Source organism: Sabethes cyaneus, chromosome 3 (assembly GCF_943734655.1).
Source record: "Sabethes cyaneus chromosome 3, idSabCyanKW18_F2, whole genome shotgun sequence".
Classification (NCBI taxonomy): Eukaryota; Metazoa; Arthropoda; class Insecta; order Diptera; family Culicidae; genus Sabethes; species Sabethes cyaneus.
Window position 1 is genome coordinate 182998506 of NC_071355.1, and position 15086 is coordinate 183013591.

Genomic DNA, 15086 nt, shown 5'->3' on the forward strand with positions numbered 1-15086 from the left:
GGATATCTCGTGAATGTTGTGGAGCTGAATGCATTCCGGTATAAATGCTGTCACGAGTTATAGGAAATGACTGATGTTGCCGTCAGAATTCAGAAGTTGGTTCTTCATTACCAATCCAATGCTTCACGATTCAGTTTGGTATCCTGCTCAGCAACCGCCTGGAACCTTGTTCCGAGCAGGGCTTCAACCGATTCAACTATGCATAACGCTACTAGCAGCTTGCTCAGTCGTGCCTCCGTTTTGAACGGTAGAACGAATGCATTTTAAACCTTTTTAATATTTTCGTTTCGATCAAGTTGCCTTTACCGTTCGGAGCAGCGAATGACTGCAAAACATAACCTAAAATTAAATAAAAAGAAAACTTATCCAATTTAATTCTACTATGTATTTTTTATCCACGACAGATACGTATCCGCCGTGTCGTACACTAGCGTCCGGTTCTCGAAGTAACTCTTAAGCAACCTGCATAGATGATCCGGTACCCTCATCCTATGCAGCACTAACGCAATTGCACCCCAGTTAGCGCTGTTAAAGGCGTTTTTGACATCGATTGTGACTATGGCACAATACCTGTCGCCTCGCCTTTTCCGTTTCATAGGCTTCTCGGCCCTCTCCACTACGGACTTTATGGCATCTACAGTGGACTTCCCCTTACGGAAGCCAAACTGCGTGTTTGCCAGTCCGACATCACTTTCCGTCACAGGCGTTAGCCTGTTTAGGATTACCCGCTCTAGCAATTTGCCTAGCGTGTCCAGTAGGCAAATTGGCCTGTACGACGAGGGATCACCAGGCGGTTTCCCCGGCTTTGGCAGCAGTACCAATCTTTGGACTTTCCATTTGTCTGGAAATTCGCGTACCTCTAGGCAACTCTGAAGCGTCTCTCTAAACATATCGGGATATGCTTGGATCGCCGCTTTGAGTGCCTCGTTCGGATCGGAATAGAACCGTCCTATGTCGGAATAATCAGTTTCATTAGAACCATTGAGGTGTGCCATAGTTATTGTAAACATGAATCGCTCAAACAAACAAGTTTTTCGTCCTGGTAGTAATGGTGCTTTCAGCGGTGGTGGCACTAATAACTCTCAGGCCATCAGTTTGGCGGAACCGAAACCGGAAGACCTGCAGAAAACGACCGAATTGAAGAAGGTTCTCGAATCGTACAACGTGGTTGAAGAGGAATCGGGTCTAAATCATCGGAAGGAGATACTGGACAAACTGAACGCGCTCGTCAAGCAATGGATTCGAGATGTGTCGATAGCTCAGAATTTACCGGAGGCAGTGGCGGAGAAATTAGGCGGAAAGATCTACCCGTTCGGTTCGTACCGATTGGGAGTTCACGACAAGAAAGCGGACATTGACGCACTGTGCGTCGCTCCACGTAACGTTGAGCGGACCGACTTTTTCGGATCGTTCTTCGAGTTACTCAAGAAGCAACCGGAAGTGACCGAGTGCCGGTCCGTGGAAGAGGCATTCGTACCAGTGATTAAGATGAACTACGACGGAATTGAGATCGATCTACTGTTCGCCGGTTTGGCACTGAAAAGAATTCCTGACAATTTTGATCTACGCGACGATATGCTGTTGAAAGATTTGGATCCCAAATCGGCGCGCAGCTTAAACGGGGTCCGAGTGACAGACGAGATTATGCGCCTAGTTCCCAATGTAGAAAATTTTCGTTTAGCGTTACGTGCCATCAAGCTGTGGGCTAAAAGTCGTGGAATCTATTCCAATTCACTGGGCTACTTCGGTGGTGTATCGTGGGCTATGCTAGTGGCCAAAACTTGTCAACTGTATCCCAATGCGACCGCCGCCACTCTGGTACATAAGTTTTTCTTTGTGTTCTCTCAATGGAAGTGGCCCCATCCTGTGCTGTTGAAACGTCCGGATAGAGTCAACCTCGGTTTTCCGGTGTGGGGGAGCAACTATCGCGATCAGTTTCATTTGATGCCAATCATTACGCCAGCTTATCCGGAGCAAAATTCTACTTATAACGTTACCAGGTCGACAGAAAAGGTGATAATCAACGAGTTTCTGCGAGGTAAGCAGATAACAGACGAAATCATGCTCAGTAAGCAAGCTGACTGGGACAAACTGTTCGCAGCGCCAACTTTCTTCTTCAAATATCGCCACTTCCTTGTGCTCTCGGCATCATCCAACAACGCAGCTGATCAGCTGGAATGGTGTGGACTTGTCGAGTCCAAGATTCGTCTGCTGATTCAGAACCTAGAGCGCAAATCTACCCATTAATTTGGCCCACGTAAATCCTAAATGTTTCGAACAAGCGCTGAAGGGTACCAACAAATCTTTATGGTTTATCGGATTGGAATTCAAAAAATCGGATGTCGACTTGACCGAAAGCATTCGAGGGTTCACCGACGTGGTACACAAACGTGCCGAAGAAATTAAGCTTCTTAAGGATGGTATGAAGATCGAAGCTCACCACATTCGACGGGAGCAATTAAGTAAATATTTGGATCCCAATCTGCTGATGCGGGAAATTTCAGGCTGCAAGACGGGATCATCGAATAGTAGAACTGCTGCGACTAAAAAGCGCCCCTTGGCAGATGATGGACAAACGGCATCAGCAATGTTGAATAAGAAAGCAAGGATTCTGGTAGCGCCAGTAGAGGTATTCTGAGCGTTGATCATGATTAGTGGTTTAAGTGTACATTCCAGTTGTTAGTTTAAGTAATATAAGGCTGTGTATAGTGTGTATTTGTTAGTTTAAATAAGATAAGAATTAAGTGTACATTCTGACGTTTAGTTCTGAATCAGAACTAAAAAATCAATAAATAAATTATTTAAAAATGTCAGTCAGTTGTTTTTTTGGTTTTTTTACTTGGGGAGCAAATATAAATCTGTTGTCTGGTTGTTTGGTATTGAGGGCAGGTTGGTTTTCACCACGACCTGCAAGATTTCTCTTTTTCTAATTCCTATATCTGTAAGACAGTGTATTTTTTTATTACACCACCTACCGACTAAAATTGAGGGTTTTCAACGGAAATGCTACCCTTTTTTGAAGGACATTCACACTTGAAACGTTTTTCATACCTGCCTCGTCTGTCTGAATGTAAATAACGGAATGCAGACCACTGAATACACTATAAATAGGTATATTGAATGCCAGCGCCAACAAGTTTTCACTGCGTCGTTACTTTTTGGGTCAATGAAAAACATGCTGGAAAAAGCTAGTTCCTTCGGTAAACTGTAACGGCTCTACAGTACACTTCATTTATCGAAAGCAGTTGCAACCACTTGAGTGACACTCAGACGACAACAATTTCCGGATTAGCTTTATGGGTGACTTCCGATATCAAAGTAGTTCACGCAATACTTTTTCGATAACGATGTGACTTGTACGCCGACCGATTTACGATCTGTTTGCTCACAGTCCTAGTTTTAAATTTAACTTTTACGATCACCTGCGCATTCGGTAGTTTCCGCCGGGGGATACAGTCGTTTTAGTGACATTGCTGTTTGCATTTAAATTCATTCACGCAAATGCCATCCGATAGTGAAAGACAGGATGTGTCATCTCACGTGAAATAAAAAATAGTTTAGCTAAATAGAATAGATATCCGATGCGTTTCCCATGCATCGTCCATAGACGCAATGTCTAGCAATAATAGGGCTTGGAAGGTAAGAATACGCTAAAACAAGAATGTTAGTTAGTTGTGGTGTGGTGGTGGCAAAGTCGTGGGCTTAAACCGTCATTAGACATTACCCTTCTTTATCGACAGACTTCGCAGCCGGCTGTTTAGAGTACAGGAAAATTACGGGGCCAGTGTAACGATCCTACTGACTCTATCAAGCAAGCACCGTCTAGCCGAGATTCGAACATGCGACGACTGGCTTGTTAGACCAGCATCGTACCTCGAAGCTAAGTAGGCGGTTTAGTCCAAGGAAATTCAGTTCAAATTTTGAGTCAAACCAACGTACACCAAACATCATTCGATGCTATGGAAATGTAAATGGGCTTTACGTGTCCCACGTGAAGGAAAAAATCTTACACTATTGACAGAGCAATTTCGCGATAAATTGACTAATTAAGATAACGCATTGTGGTAGGACCTCCCGCCTCCGAAGGAGGGTGATGCACATAATCGAACGTTCGCGTGTTATGGTTAAATGGTCACCTACTGTTCAGGTACTCACGATTTGCGTCGAGATCAGGCAGATCAGGTGAATGTGCGGCGCAGTTGGGAATAGTTTCGAGCGTAATAGAAAGTGCAAGCGAATAATTTATGTAGCAGTTGATCCCAGATCTCATTGAACTAAACGTCAAAGGATCGTTACGGGACGAGAAACTAAATCTAATAAAATCTAAAATCTTTTAACTTTCGTCCAGCTTACATCGATTATATCATCGTGTAGCAGGGACGTAAAATGTACTGGTTGGTGACCAAAATTTGAAGATATTTGACATTATTTTTGTGACCAGTCATGCGGCAGATTTCTAGTACACACGCACCGAGAAGAAATACCAGAATAACGACAACATCGCTTGCTCGTCGTGTCGCACACATTTCGGAGCGGCAGAACCACGCTTCAACATTCTAGCACCATGCATGACCAAAGGTGTAGTGGTTTTTGGTATTCTCGTTTGCTGCTTCATTCGTATGCCTACAGCTTTTCCCCAAATAATGCGGATTCAAAGAAGAACGTTCCCAAACTTGAAAACGAACTGTACTGCATCTATTCCTACAAGATCTTTAAAATAGTGATCAACCACAAAACCGTGCAAAAATTTATTACGTAAATTTCAGGAGAAAAACGCATCAATAATTACACCTTATTCTCTATAGCTTGTCCATACTATTCCAGCTAGAACTGTAAGCAAAAAGCGGCGAAAGCCTGTCACTTCTATACTGTGACACTTTTTTCGACTGGTCAGAGTGAAATATGAATGTTTGCTTATTATCATGTACGTATTCCAGCTAGTTTCAACACATCGAGAGATAGGCTCTCTTGATACAGAAACAATACGAAGCGACGCTATTGGCTGAGATTGTGACATGGCACTACACACTGGCAAATGTATAAAAAAAAAATGTAACCGTTTCGGTCCCTGTCGTGTAGTTCGAAAACAGATACTGAGGAAGCCTGCAAGTCGTAGGCGAAATACGTATCTGTCGTGAATAAAATACGCATAGTAGAATTAAATTGGATAAGTTTTCTTATTTTTTATTTTTAGCTTTCATATTCTACTAAGACGCTCCAAAACTTCAGTCAAGTAGTGCATTGTATAGCATCACTGTGTGAGCACGGCGCACTACTTGCGACACACAGCACAAGAATAAAGTCGAATGTTGGGGGGCTCCGTAGTCGCAAGGTTACCGAGTCTGCTTTGATAAGCTAGTGGTCGTGGGCAGGGATGCCACATATAATTCTGTGTTTTTTGTTGGAAAAATCTGACAATCTGTACGGCGAAGAAAAATATCTGTGCAAAAATCTGTCCAATGCAAAACAATGAGAGTGGAAGAGATAGAGAGTCATTTCCGTCTCTTTCAATCTCATGAAAAGTTCAAAAATCTGTTTAATCTGTGTAATTTGGCGAAAATCTGTATTCTATGCATACAGATTCTGTACAGGCGATTTCTTTCAAATATCTGTTAAACACAGAATAATCTGTGCATGTGGCAACCCTGGTCGTGGGTTCGAATCTTAGTAGAATTAGGCCATTCGGTGTCAGTTGACTTTAGCGTGGGTTTATTCTCAGACCCCTCGTTTATCCTTCCATCATGCTGAATTCTATATTTACCCACTGAAGCTTCTTGACAGTGCAAAAGTCCCTCCTATAGTTAAGTGTACTGGTCAGAGGAACGAATGAGTCCTCAACAGGGACGGCTATAATATGGAATAGTTCTGTCAGCGAGGAATAAGTGGGTAAAATAGATCAAGCGATGAAGGAAGGGTAAATCCCAATACACACAAGCGCGCATAAAATTTAATAAGCATATCGCTCATTCAATAGCGATTATAGCAAAAAGAAATGCAGTGCAGGTCAACACGCGGGCGATATCACAATAGATCAACTATACTGGTCACAGTGATGAGTCCACACATTGCAAAAAATCGACTGTCGCACGTTGATTACTACGGGTTTCAACTAGATTAGCAATATTACACACTCATTCCACTACTCCGATAGCGGTTCTGATACCCAAATCGGGAGTACCAGCTGGCGGAGTTAGGTAGTCAACATATCCAGGGCCATCCTACTTTGCTCCGCTGCGATGCCGTCTTTGCTGGCTGCCTTGTTGTTCATTAGCAACGTGATGCCGACGATCACTTCAGCTATTACATAATCTATATATATAAAAGTGAGCGTGAGTATGTTTGTATGTTCCACCATAACTCCAGAACAACTTGAGCGTTCTCCACCAAACGTGGCACACATGTTCCTTGTTATAAGAGAATCAGCACTGGGGGGATGAACGCCCAGTTAGCTTCGAGGTACAATGCTGGTCTAACAAGCCAGTCGTCGTATGTTCGAATCTCGGCTAGGCGGTGCTTACTGGATAGAGTCAGTAGGATCGTTGCACTTGCCGCGTAATTTTCCTGTACTCTAACAGCCGGCTGCGAAGTCTGTCGATAAAGAAGGGTAATGCCTAAAGACGGTATAAACCAAAGGCTTGGGGGGGGGGGTTACTAACAGGGGGAGGCCATAACTCCGAAACGCCTGGATGGTTCTTCATCAAACATGGCACACATGTTCCTTGAAATAAGCACTGAGAGGTTGCTAAAAGGAGGGAGCCCTAACCAGGGACTAAATAAAAGGGGATGCGTTTCTTTTGCATTTAAACCGATTGCAGTTGTGCAAGCGACTTTGAGAAAAGAGGGAGGTTCCACCGAAGAGGAATATTTGGTTAGGCTTATGGATGATAGGCATACGGACGTTAGGCATACGGACTATAGGCATATGGACGTTAGGCATAATGAACTTAAGGCATAATGGATGCCAGGCACAATGGACGGTGGGCATAATAGTCACAATACAACGAGGACGGTGCCATCCTTTTAGTATAAAGTCTTTTGGCATAACGCTGTTTGGTGTTATGCCATTTGAACCAAAAACCAAATCATTTTATGACATTTCATAGATGATTTAGGGTGAGGCTGTTGACAAGAGCGTTACCGGCGACCCGCCATCGGAAGCGCTGGCAATTGCGAGGGATGGGGGGCAGCCCTCAACTGAAATCACATCTGTCTAGTTTAATTCGTTTTCCAACGTCTACCGGCTCTAGCTATTCTTCAATAGCCCTCGCATCAATTCAATAAGCATACAATAGAAAGTAGTGGAGCCACGTTCAGGAATTTTAAACTACAAGACCGTCGATTAGGCTTTTTGTAAATTAGTGGCGGATAGTTGATGCAAAACATGCGAAATATGTTTTCCGAGCATTATGCCTATTGTCCATAATGCCTAACGTCCATTATGCCTATCGGCTATTATGTCTATCGTCCATTAGGCTTAACGTTCATTATGCCTAAAGTATTTATGCCCGAAGTCCGTATGCCTACTGGGGTACATCCGTGGTCAAAGTAGCTATTTGCACCACGATAGGGGTTTTAACGTCAATGATATTCGAGAACTGCCTTCCATCAATTAAACCATGGTCGATTTGCGATTCGGTCAGTTGTGGTGATCTCCAAGTGTGCATATAACCGTAAGCCGGTGTGCGTTGAACTTTTTACTTTTTCTTGCTCGGGCTATGCATGTAAAAGGTAAAAAGCATCTTTTTCGTCATTTACATTACAAAATAAACTTCTGCCAAAACATTCCAAAGCCGATCACTAGGAGCGCTGCAGTAAAATAAACACAGTGCGTCCAGATATCAAATGACTCGAGCTTTACAACGAAAATGAGGCTTTTCCAATCCATCGCAAAGCGAGAATTTCCAGTTCTTGTTGCTTTCAGTGTGCACACTAAAACACAATCATTTTCTTTATTGGAATCAATGCGTAAGAGATATTCCAATCAATTGGTGCAAAAACATTGAAAATCGATCATCGCTAAGTTAAGCGTTTAAAACCTGACCCCTTTTCGGGTTTAATTTTTTGGAATGATCTCCTATCTCTGCTACCTTTAAGGAAGAAGTAGTCCTACTTTAAAAAAAACTCATACTTACTCATACGTCTAGTGTTTTTGACGTAGGATTACGTCTTTTACTTTGCTTTTTCCGTTTAAATCGTATGGGAGCATTAGCCTAAAGGCCCAGACACAATGCATACGGATTTTACTACGTTGCGGCAATTTGACAGTTTTTCCATGGGTTTTCTGTCAAATTTACGAAACGTGGTAAAATCCGTATGCATTGTGTCTGGGCCTTAACTCTTTTATTCATACGACCTAATAACTCAGTCAGTTCTGTACGGATTTTACTGGTTTGCATAAAATTCGATTCACAAAGCGTATGCCTATTCTATCGTTTTTACTAAAAGATGGATTTTTACAGCTAACTGCTGAAAGCTTTACATAGTTGAACAAATTTAATGAATTTACATGAGCTTCTAGCCAGTCACGTTTGAGTATTTTCGGGTATGAAATCGATACATCCATTGCATTTATCAGGTAACCTGGTAAATGCCATGTAAAAAGGTATTATAAACTTTTAGTCTATTTATTGCCATTTTATTGGATATTGGATATTTAACATCTCAATTCCTCAGCTTTTCCATTTATGTTGAGTCCTTCCAGACAACCAGAAATGCAACACAAAACACTATCAGTTTTCGTTGCTACGTGTTGCAAAACCAGTAACAGTTTTGCGGCGGCCTGCTTAGTGCATCAACAAGCCGCGCCCTTTAGTTACGTAGATGATGGAAAGATAGAATTTGAAAAAGGACGGACCTTGAGTCCCCGTTCTAATGAAACAGAGACTACTTGATCACATAATTAGTTTCTGCGAAACGTTCAAATGTACACCTAGAACGTAAATTTTGCCCGTTAGCCATCACCAAGGGTGATAAGAAGACACAAAGCACATATATAAGGTTCTGAAGTAGGTCCACTCTTACACTGGCAAATATTCAAACGAAACAAGTATCTTCCAACGAATTCCAAAACGGTCATTGGCTTTATAAACCATGTAGTACCGAATTGGGGCACAGGTTTACAACTATCCCGCATAACTCTATCAATGGGTATGAGCGGTCCGTAAACTGTGTACAGCAATCGGGACCTGCCACAAAAGACGATCATTAAGACTGTCGCAGTGGCCTTTTAGCCCAATGCAATGCCCTTCTGGTATACAAAAAAAAAATATAAATAACGGCACTGCGTGGTCCTACGTCAATAGGCAGTAGGATCTCTGATGCAACCTTCCATTTCTTCAAATAATTCAGTATTTTTTCATGTGCATCTTAAAAATGTCTCACCCTGTACGCCCTTTTAAAAAATGAGCCTTGATTCATTGTACCAATATCTGTGGAACGTGGAACAATATCCTCCTATCCAAAAACGTAGATAAAGTGATTCACTTCAGAATTCATCTTTTTTAGGAACATCTCGCGTGAAAGTGTACAAACTCAAAATTCAAAATGAAGAATTAATACCCAATATGAAGTAACATGTTTAGTCATAGTGAATAAATTGAATAAATTCTCATCTAAATCGGAGAATATCAATCCGGACCGTAATCATTCGTCCTTTGCCATGAAACACATCAGTTCCATTTCCTATTTTTTGCCAACTGCTTTTACTCATCCATTTTGTGCAGCAGATCCGAAACGCTTACAAACCATGGTCGCAATTTGTTGAATTTGCTTGCCAGCTAGCTTAATCCATTAGCGCAATGGTTTGAACGTTTTTGGCAATTGAACCGGTTTAACCCATGTTTCTCGAAAAAAAAACAGCCGCAAAAACACATTTCGCATGCATACCGAAACGCCGAACAATTATTATGTAAACATGCATTAGTTCGTTAAACTTCATTACGACCATTAGTCGCGCAGTTTCAGACGCACCATCCCTCTCTCGTCCTCCAATCAATATGTTCCTTAAAGGCAAAAAAAACATCGCATCGCCTAGGCCCAGCCGTGACCAACTAGCGCGGTTACCTTTTTCTGAGCCTGGTGTTAAAACAAACAGCGCTGCTATAGGTTGGTACCCGACGTGAATGCGATTTTATTTAGCGTTTTTTTCCTCAACCATCAAACACACGAATACGGTGACAGTCGTTAGAGTAGGTACGTTTCGTGACTAGCCGGGAGCAGGTTCTAGCTAGGCGGCTTAGCACGGTTAAGCACTCCGCGATCACTGCAGCGTCATTCGGTTTATAGCCGATATACTGACACCTTGCATCGCATGGCGGCGCGGCATCGGCCAGTGCAAGTGCGGAAAAAGTGGTCCGATGGAAAAGCTTAGTCTATTTTAGATTCAACTTTTTTATTGCAACCGACCACGCAGTTCGCGACTAAGCGACTGCGCCAAGTGATGGATATATTTCGCTAGAAAATTTGAAATAGGGGGTAATAAATCCGGGACCAATCCGTAAATCAATCATGCGTGGACCTATTTATTATTATGTGGGTTGAACCTATTTCCATTGATAGACAGAATCGAATAAGTTCCTTGGCAAATCTGTGCTCATGAAAAGTAAATTAATTCACGTTGAAAGTAACAATCTGCGCTGCGCTAATTGCTGCTTATAATTTGCATTACAAATGAAGATTGCGAAACACCCAAGCCCGGTTCTCACCGAAAAATTTACGGTGAATGTTGCAATTCGTCGTTGACACTAATGCTCACCCACGCGATATCTTAACAACCGATCATCTCGATGATCTTCTTAGTGGACCAATATATCACCTTCTGTGCAAACCTTTGAAGTAGTGCACGGAAAGCGCATTCCACCTGTTTCGTCAAACGATGGCGGCCGGCGGCCGATTTGCATTTAGCTACAGCAGGCAAACTTTTCTGCGCCATTTCTAGCCATCCGTCGTCGCGTCGTCGGCTGCTCTCGTGGCCGTTGATGGCGCATTTTATTCATACATCATTCCAACAAACCGCAATTATTCAGCAGCTCTTTTACTTTTCGGTCTGCTGGCTCTTGTAACAGTTTATCGTAACTATTTCATCACTTTTGTCTTACGATCCACCAAATTGCCGGTTATTTATTACTCTCCAGTACCGAACGAGCAGGTGCATTTGAATTAGCTGCGTGCGTTGGTTGGCGGTGGATTGTTTTTCTGCGCTAAAAATAAACTTAGTTTTGCGGTTCAGATTCGGCGAAAAAAATGAAAGGTTTTTAAATTAGGAAAATTTCGTATAAGAGGTTCGTCGCTTTTCAATATTTTTACAAAGTACTGGGCGCACTCATTGAAACTGTAAGAACGAAACGAAAGACAGTTGCAGCATCGATACGGTAAATATTTTCTCAGCTGATCAAAGTAATCAAAGGGCAAAAAAATGAAAGAATTTTTCTACAACATCAACGTAATGAAGCATTTGAAGGGATCTGAAAGAGTGACACAGTGATAATTATGTCTCCGTATGATTAGTTAATTAACGAAACGATTTTTTCGTTTAGCTATAGCAACCTACTCAAAGTCACCTCACGTAACCATACTTTAAACGTAGTCCACAAAGATTCCCTTAAAAGGAAAGCTTGAAAAGAAAAATCAGTGGAATGTACCGGGAGAGATGCATGCATGCATGCTTGCATGCATGGTAGGTAAATGTTGCCCCGCTTGATGAATGCAGCAAACCCAACAGCAGCCAGCAACAGGTTGATTGCACCGACTGACGTCTCTGCGAGACGTACCGTCGTCGTTGTCGGTGTCGCGCGCGATGCTGCTGAGCAATATTTCGATCTCGACCCGCAATGGGGACTGTGAATTTACACTGAATTATAGACGTTTGTTTTTCGGTGGTTACGAGTGCGGCTGGCTCTCCTGATCGGGCGGTAGAAATGACATTTATGGAACGATTCTGCTGTCAAGACAGCCGGCTGCCAGGAATTTACCGAACGGCGAGCTCGCGGTGCTCGCCTTGGTTGGGATTTGATGAATTTAGCGATTTTAATTGGATAATTAAGCGGTTAGGCTGTGGAAGGGAACTTAATTATTCATATCAAACAGTGAGCTCGTTAGATACGAACGAATTTAGTTTATGTTTTCCTCTTTTTTATTTCAAAACAAATTATTTTTAAATTATAGAGCAGTTATTAAGTGCGATGTTTGAATGCCGTGGCAATCGCCAACCGTACGGGTAACTTCCTTATTCGTAATAATCAGTATGTGAAAACGTTTTTAATGTACACATATAAAAAAGCGAAGCAAATTCCTGGCGCTACATTCCATTTTCGGAATTCGACCCTCTGCTTTTTTGCTCCACAGAGTTCACAGCCAACTGTTAGTGTACAGGACTAATGCGGGGATAGTTCTACAATCCTATGGACTTTGCAGGCCTCTGCCAGTCGCAATTAGGACATACGACGACAGGCTTGTTAGACCAATGTCGTAACTCGAAACCGGCTGAGGACAGATCATCTTCATCTTGAAAAGTAACAAGATTTAAATAAAAAGACACCTTTGTACGACATCACAATTACATGGCCTTTGACGTGCAAACCAGAAGAATTCCATGTATGGGTCAGTTCTCAGTCAGAACTGTGGAAAATCATTTAAGGCTTGGGATCGAGTCATTTCACCATTCTCGAAGTTTTCGTCGGACCTCCCAACCGACTTCCGGCAGAGCTCAACAAAAATGGTAAGAAACCATTAATTACGGCACTCCGTTGGACAATTTCAACGATTTGGGAAGAGGAGAAACTACCGCAAAACTGGATGGAAGGTATGGTTTGCTGGATTACGCTGATAAACGCCGCCTACAAGGTACTCTTGAGGATCTTGTTACGTCGTCTGTCCTCAATCGCAAAAGATTATGCAGGACAGCATCAGGCGGACTTTATGGGAGCCACGCTACTACGGATGAAATTTTGACATTTTGACCAATTCTCCAGAAATTTCGGGAGTACAACCTGCCCATGATCATATTTTCCTGGCACTAAGAGGCGAATGAACCTCTTTGGTTTAAAACCTCTCTAATAAACAAAAAAAATTATTTTCCTGGATTTCAGGCAGCGTTCGATACAGTCGAGCACAAACAGCTATGTGCTAAGTGCATGATTCGGGGGGCTCTCGACCTTTTGAATTGTCCAGAGAGTTGCGGCTTCAACCAACATGAAACTAGAGGCATACGGAGTACCATAAGATCGGCCTCGATGACCACATGGCAGCGGGCATGGTCTAATTCCACAAAAGGCCGGTGGACACATCGACTTATCCCGGAACTATCCGGGTGGGTCAACAGGCGCAATGGCGAAGTTAACTTCCACCTGACACAGGTTCTGTCACGGCATGGTTGTTTTAGATATGATGGCAGTGAGTGGACAGGACACTACTCCGGATAACTTAGTCCAAAGGATCTGTTCCGGCTCGGACGTCTGGGGTGAAATGTACCATATAATATTCTACATCGCTATTGAAGGTGTGATTCAACGAGCGGGCATCGTGGAACGATCTTCAGCAAAAGTAGCCAAGTCCTAACGACCTCGTCGAGCCAATGCAGACGACCTTAACATCGTTACTGGAAACCAGACTAAAAAAGGAGTCTAGCTGGATTGGGTTACAAACCAACGCGTCAAAAATCAAATGTATGGTAGGAAAGGGCTCCAGAGAAAACAATGTTTGCCTCCCACGGACAGTGACTTTTGACGGTGATGACTTGGAAGTGGTGGATGAGTCCCTATATTTGAGATCAATACGAGTAAAGAGATTCAACGACGTATTCAAGATGAAAGTCGGGCCTACTTTTGCCTCCGCAAGACAAGGACCAAGGAGCATACGCCGCCGCACAAGGCTGACGATGTATAAAACGTTAACCAAACCGGTAGTCCTATACGGATTTGAGACAGTAACTCTGCTTATGGAAGACATAAGTGCACTTGCCTTAACTTGTTTTGGTGGATTAAGGCGCGTGTCGGGACGCTCAGCGAATTGGCGACGAGTAGCCCAAGACTGTGAACGGTGAAGAGAAGTTCTGATAAAGTAACAGCCATCCCGTCTCTATGCTGTTAGAAGTAAGTAAGTTGTTTTAATTGATTCTCAGTCTTCTTTAACAGCAGATGGCTTGAAAGTTCAGCAATGTATCTTCTTCGGAAATAGAAGCGATCTTCATTCAGAAGTTTGTTCAATTGTTTGTCATTACGAATGGTCAGCTGCAAATGACATGGGATTATTCTAATCTTTTTGTTGTTACACCGGAGATGTTGCAGTACGAGACGGAAAACTCAGACCCGATCTTCACACTCAGCTTACGGTGTGTTAGATACGAGGGTAGCAGAACGGTGTAGGAACTCCCAGCTTCTCAAGCAAGGAGGACCCCATGATCCACCCGATCAAACGCTGCTTTGGTTGCTTTCCACTATTTTCGGTGCTATTCGAATGGTTTGCGTTGGTTTTCTGTCTGGGTTGCCCAAGCTTATCTATTGTTAAAGAAAACCGTAAAGCTAAGATATCTAATAAAAACCGCCCTTTTCAGGACGAAAAAATTCGTACCTGAAGAATTAAATATTATCTTTGCTCTACTGATCGCATCAAACTATAGACTAGTAGATTTTATTAAAGTAAAATAAGTTCTGTGCCTTACAACCAGGATCTTACGCTCATAGTAATAAATTTCAAAAGCAACATGTCTGCAACTTCCGTTTAGAGGTATTAGTAAGTGTTAGGAGAATTGCACGGTGTTCAAAATACCATTATTAAAAAATAAAATTGGCCATTTAAACGGTAAATGTCAGTTGGTTTGAATTGCCATCCTACACCTCTGAGCCAATTTCTAAAAAAAATCGATCGACGACTTTTTAAGTTACGCCCTTTTGAAGTTTTAAAGGGCAGATTGCTCACATAAAGTAAATAGACATCTTCAATGACACTTCCAAAATGAACATAAATCACAGCCGGTATTGCTTTTTAGGCAACACATGCCGATTGGCGATCATTTTAAGAGTTTTACGATGTATTGGGACTAATCGGAAATATTCCGGATTAAGTTATCGCTGAGGGAAAGGGCCAGTATC

At 42.5% G+C, this 15086-nt stretch overlaps 1 pseudogene; it reads left to right on the top strand.

Annotated features, from left to right (window-relative positions):
* The first annotated feature begins 1008 nt into the window (after positions 1-1008).
* LOC128740482 (poly(A) polymerase type 3-like) lies at positions 1009-2638 on the top strand (annotated as a pseudogene).
* Positions 2639-15086: the final 12448 nt, after the last annotated feature.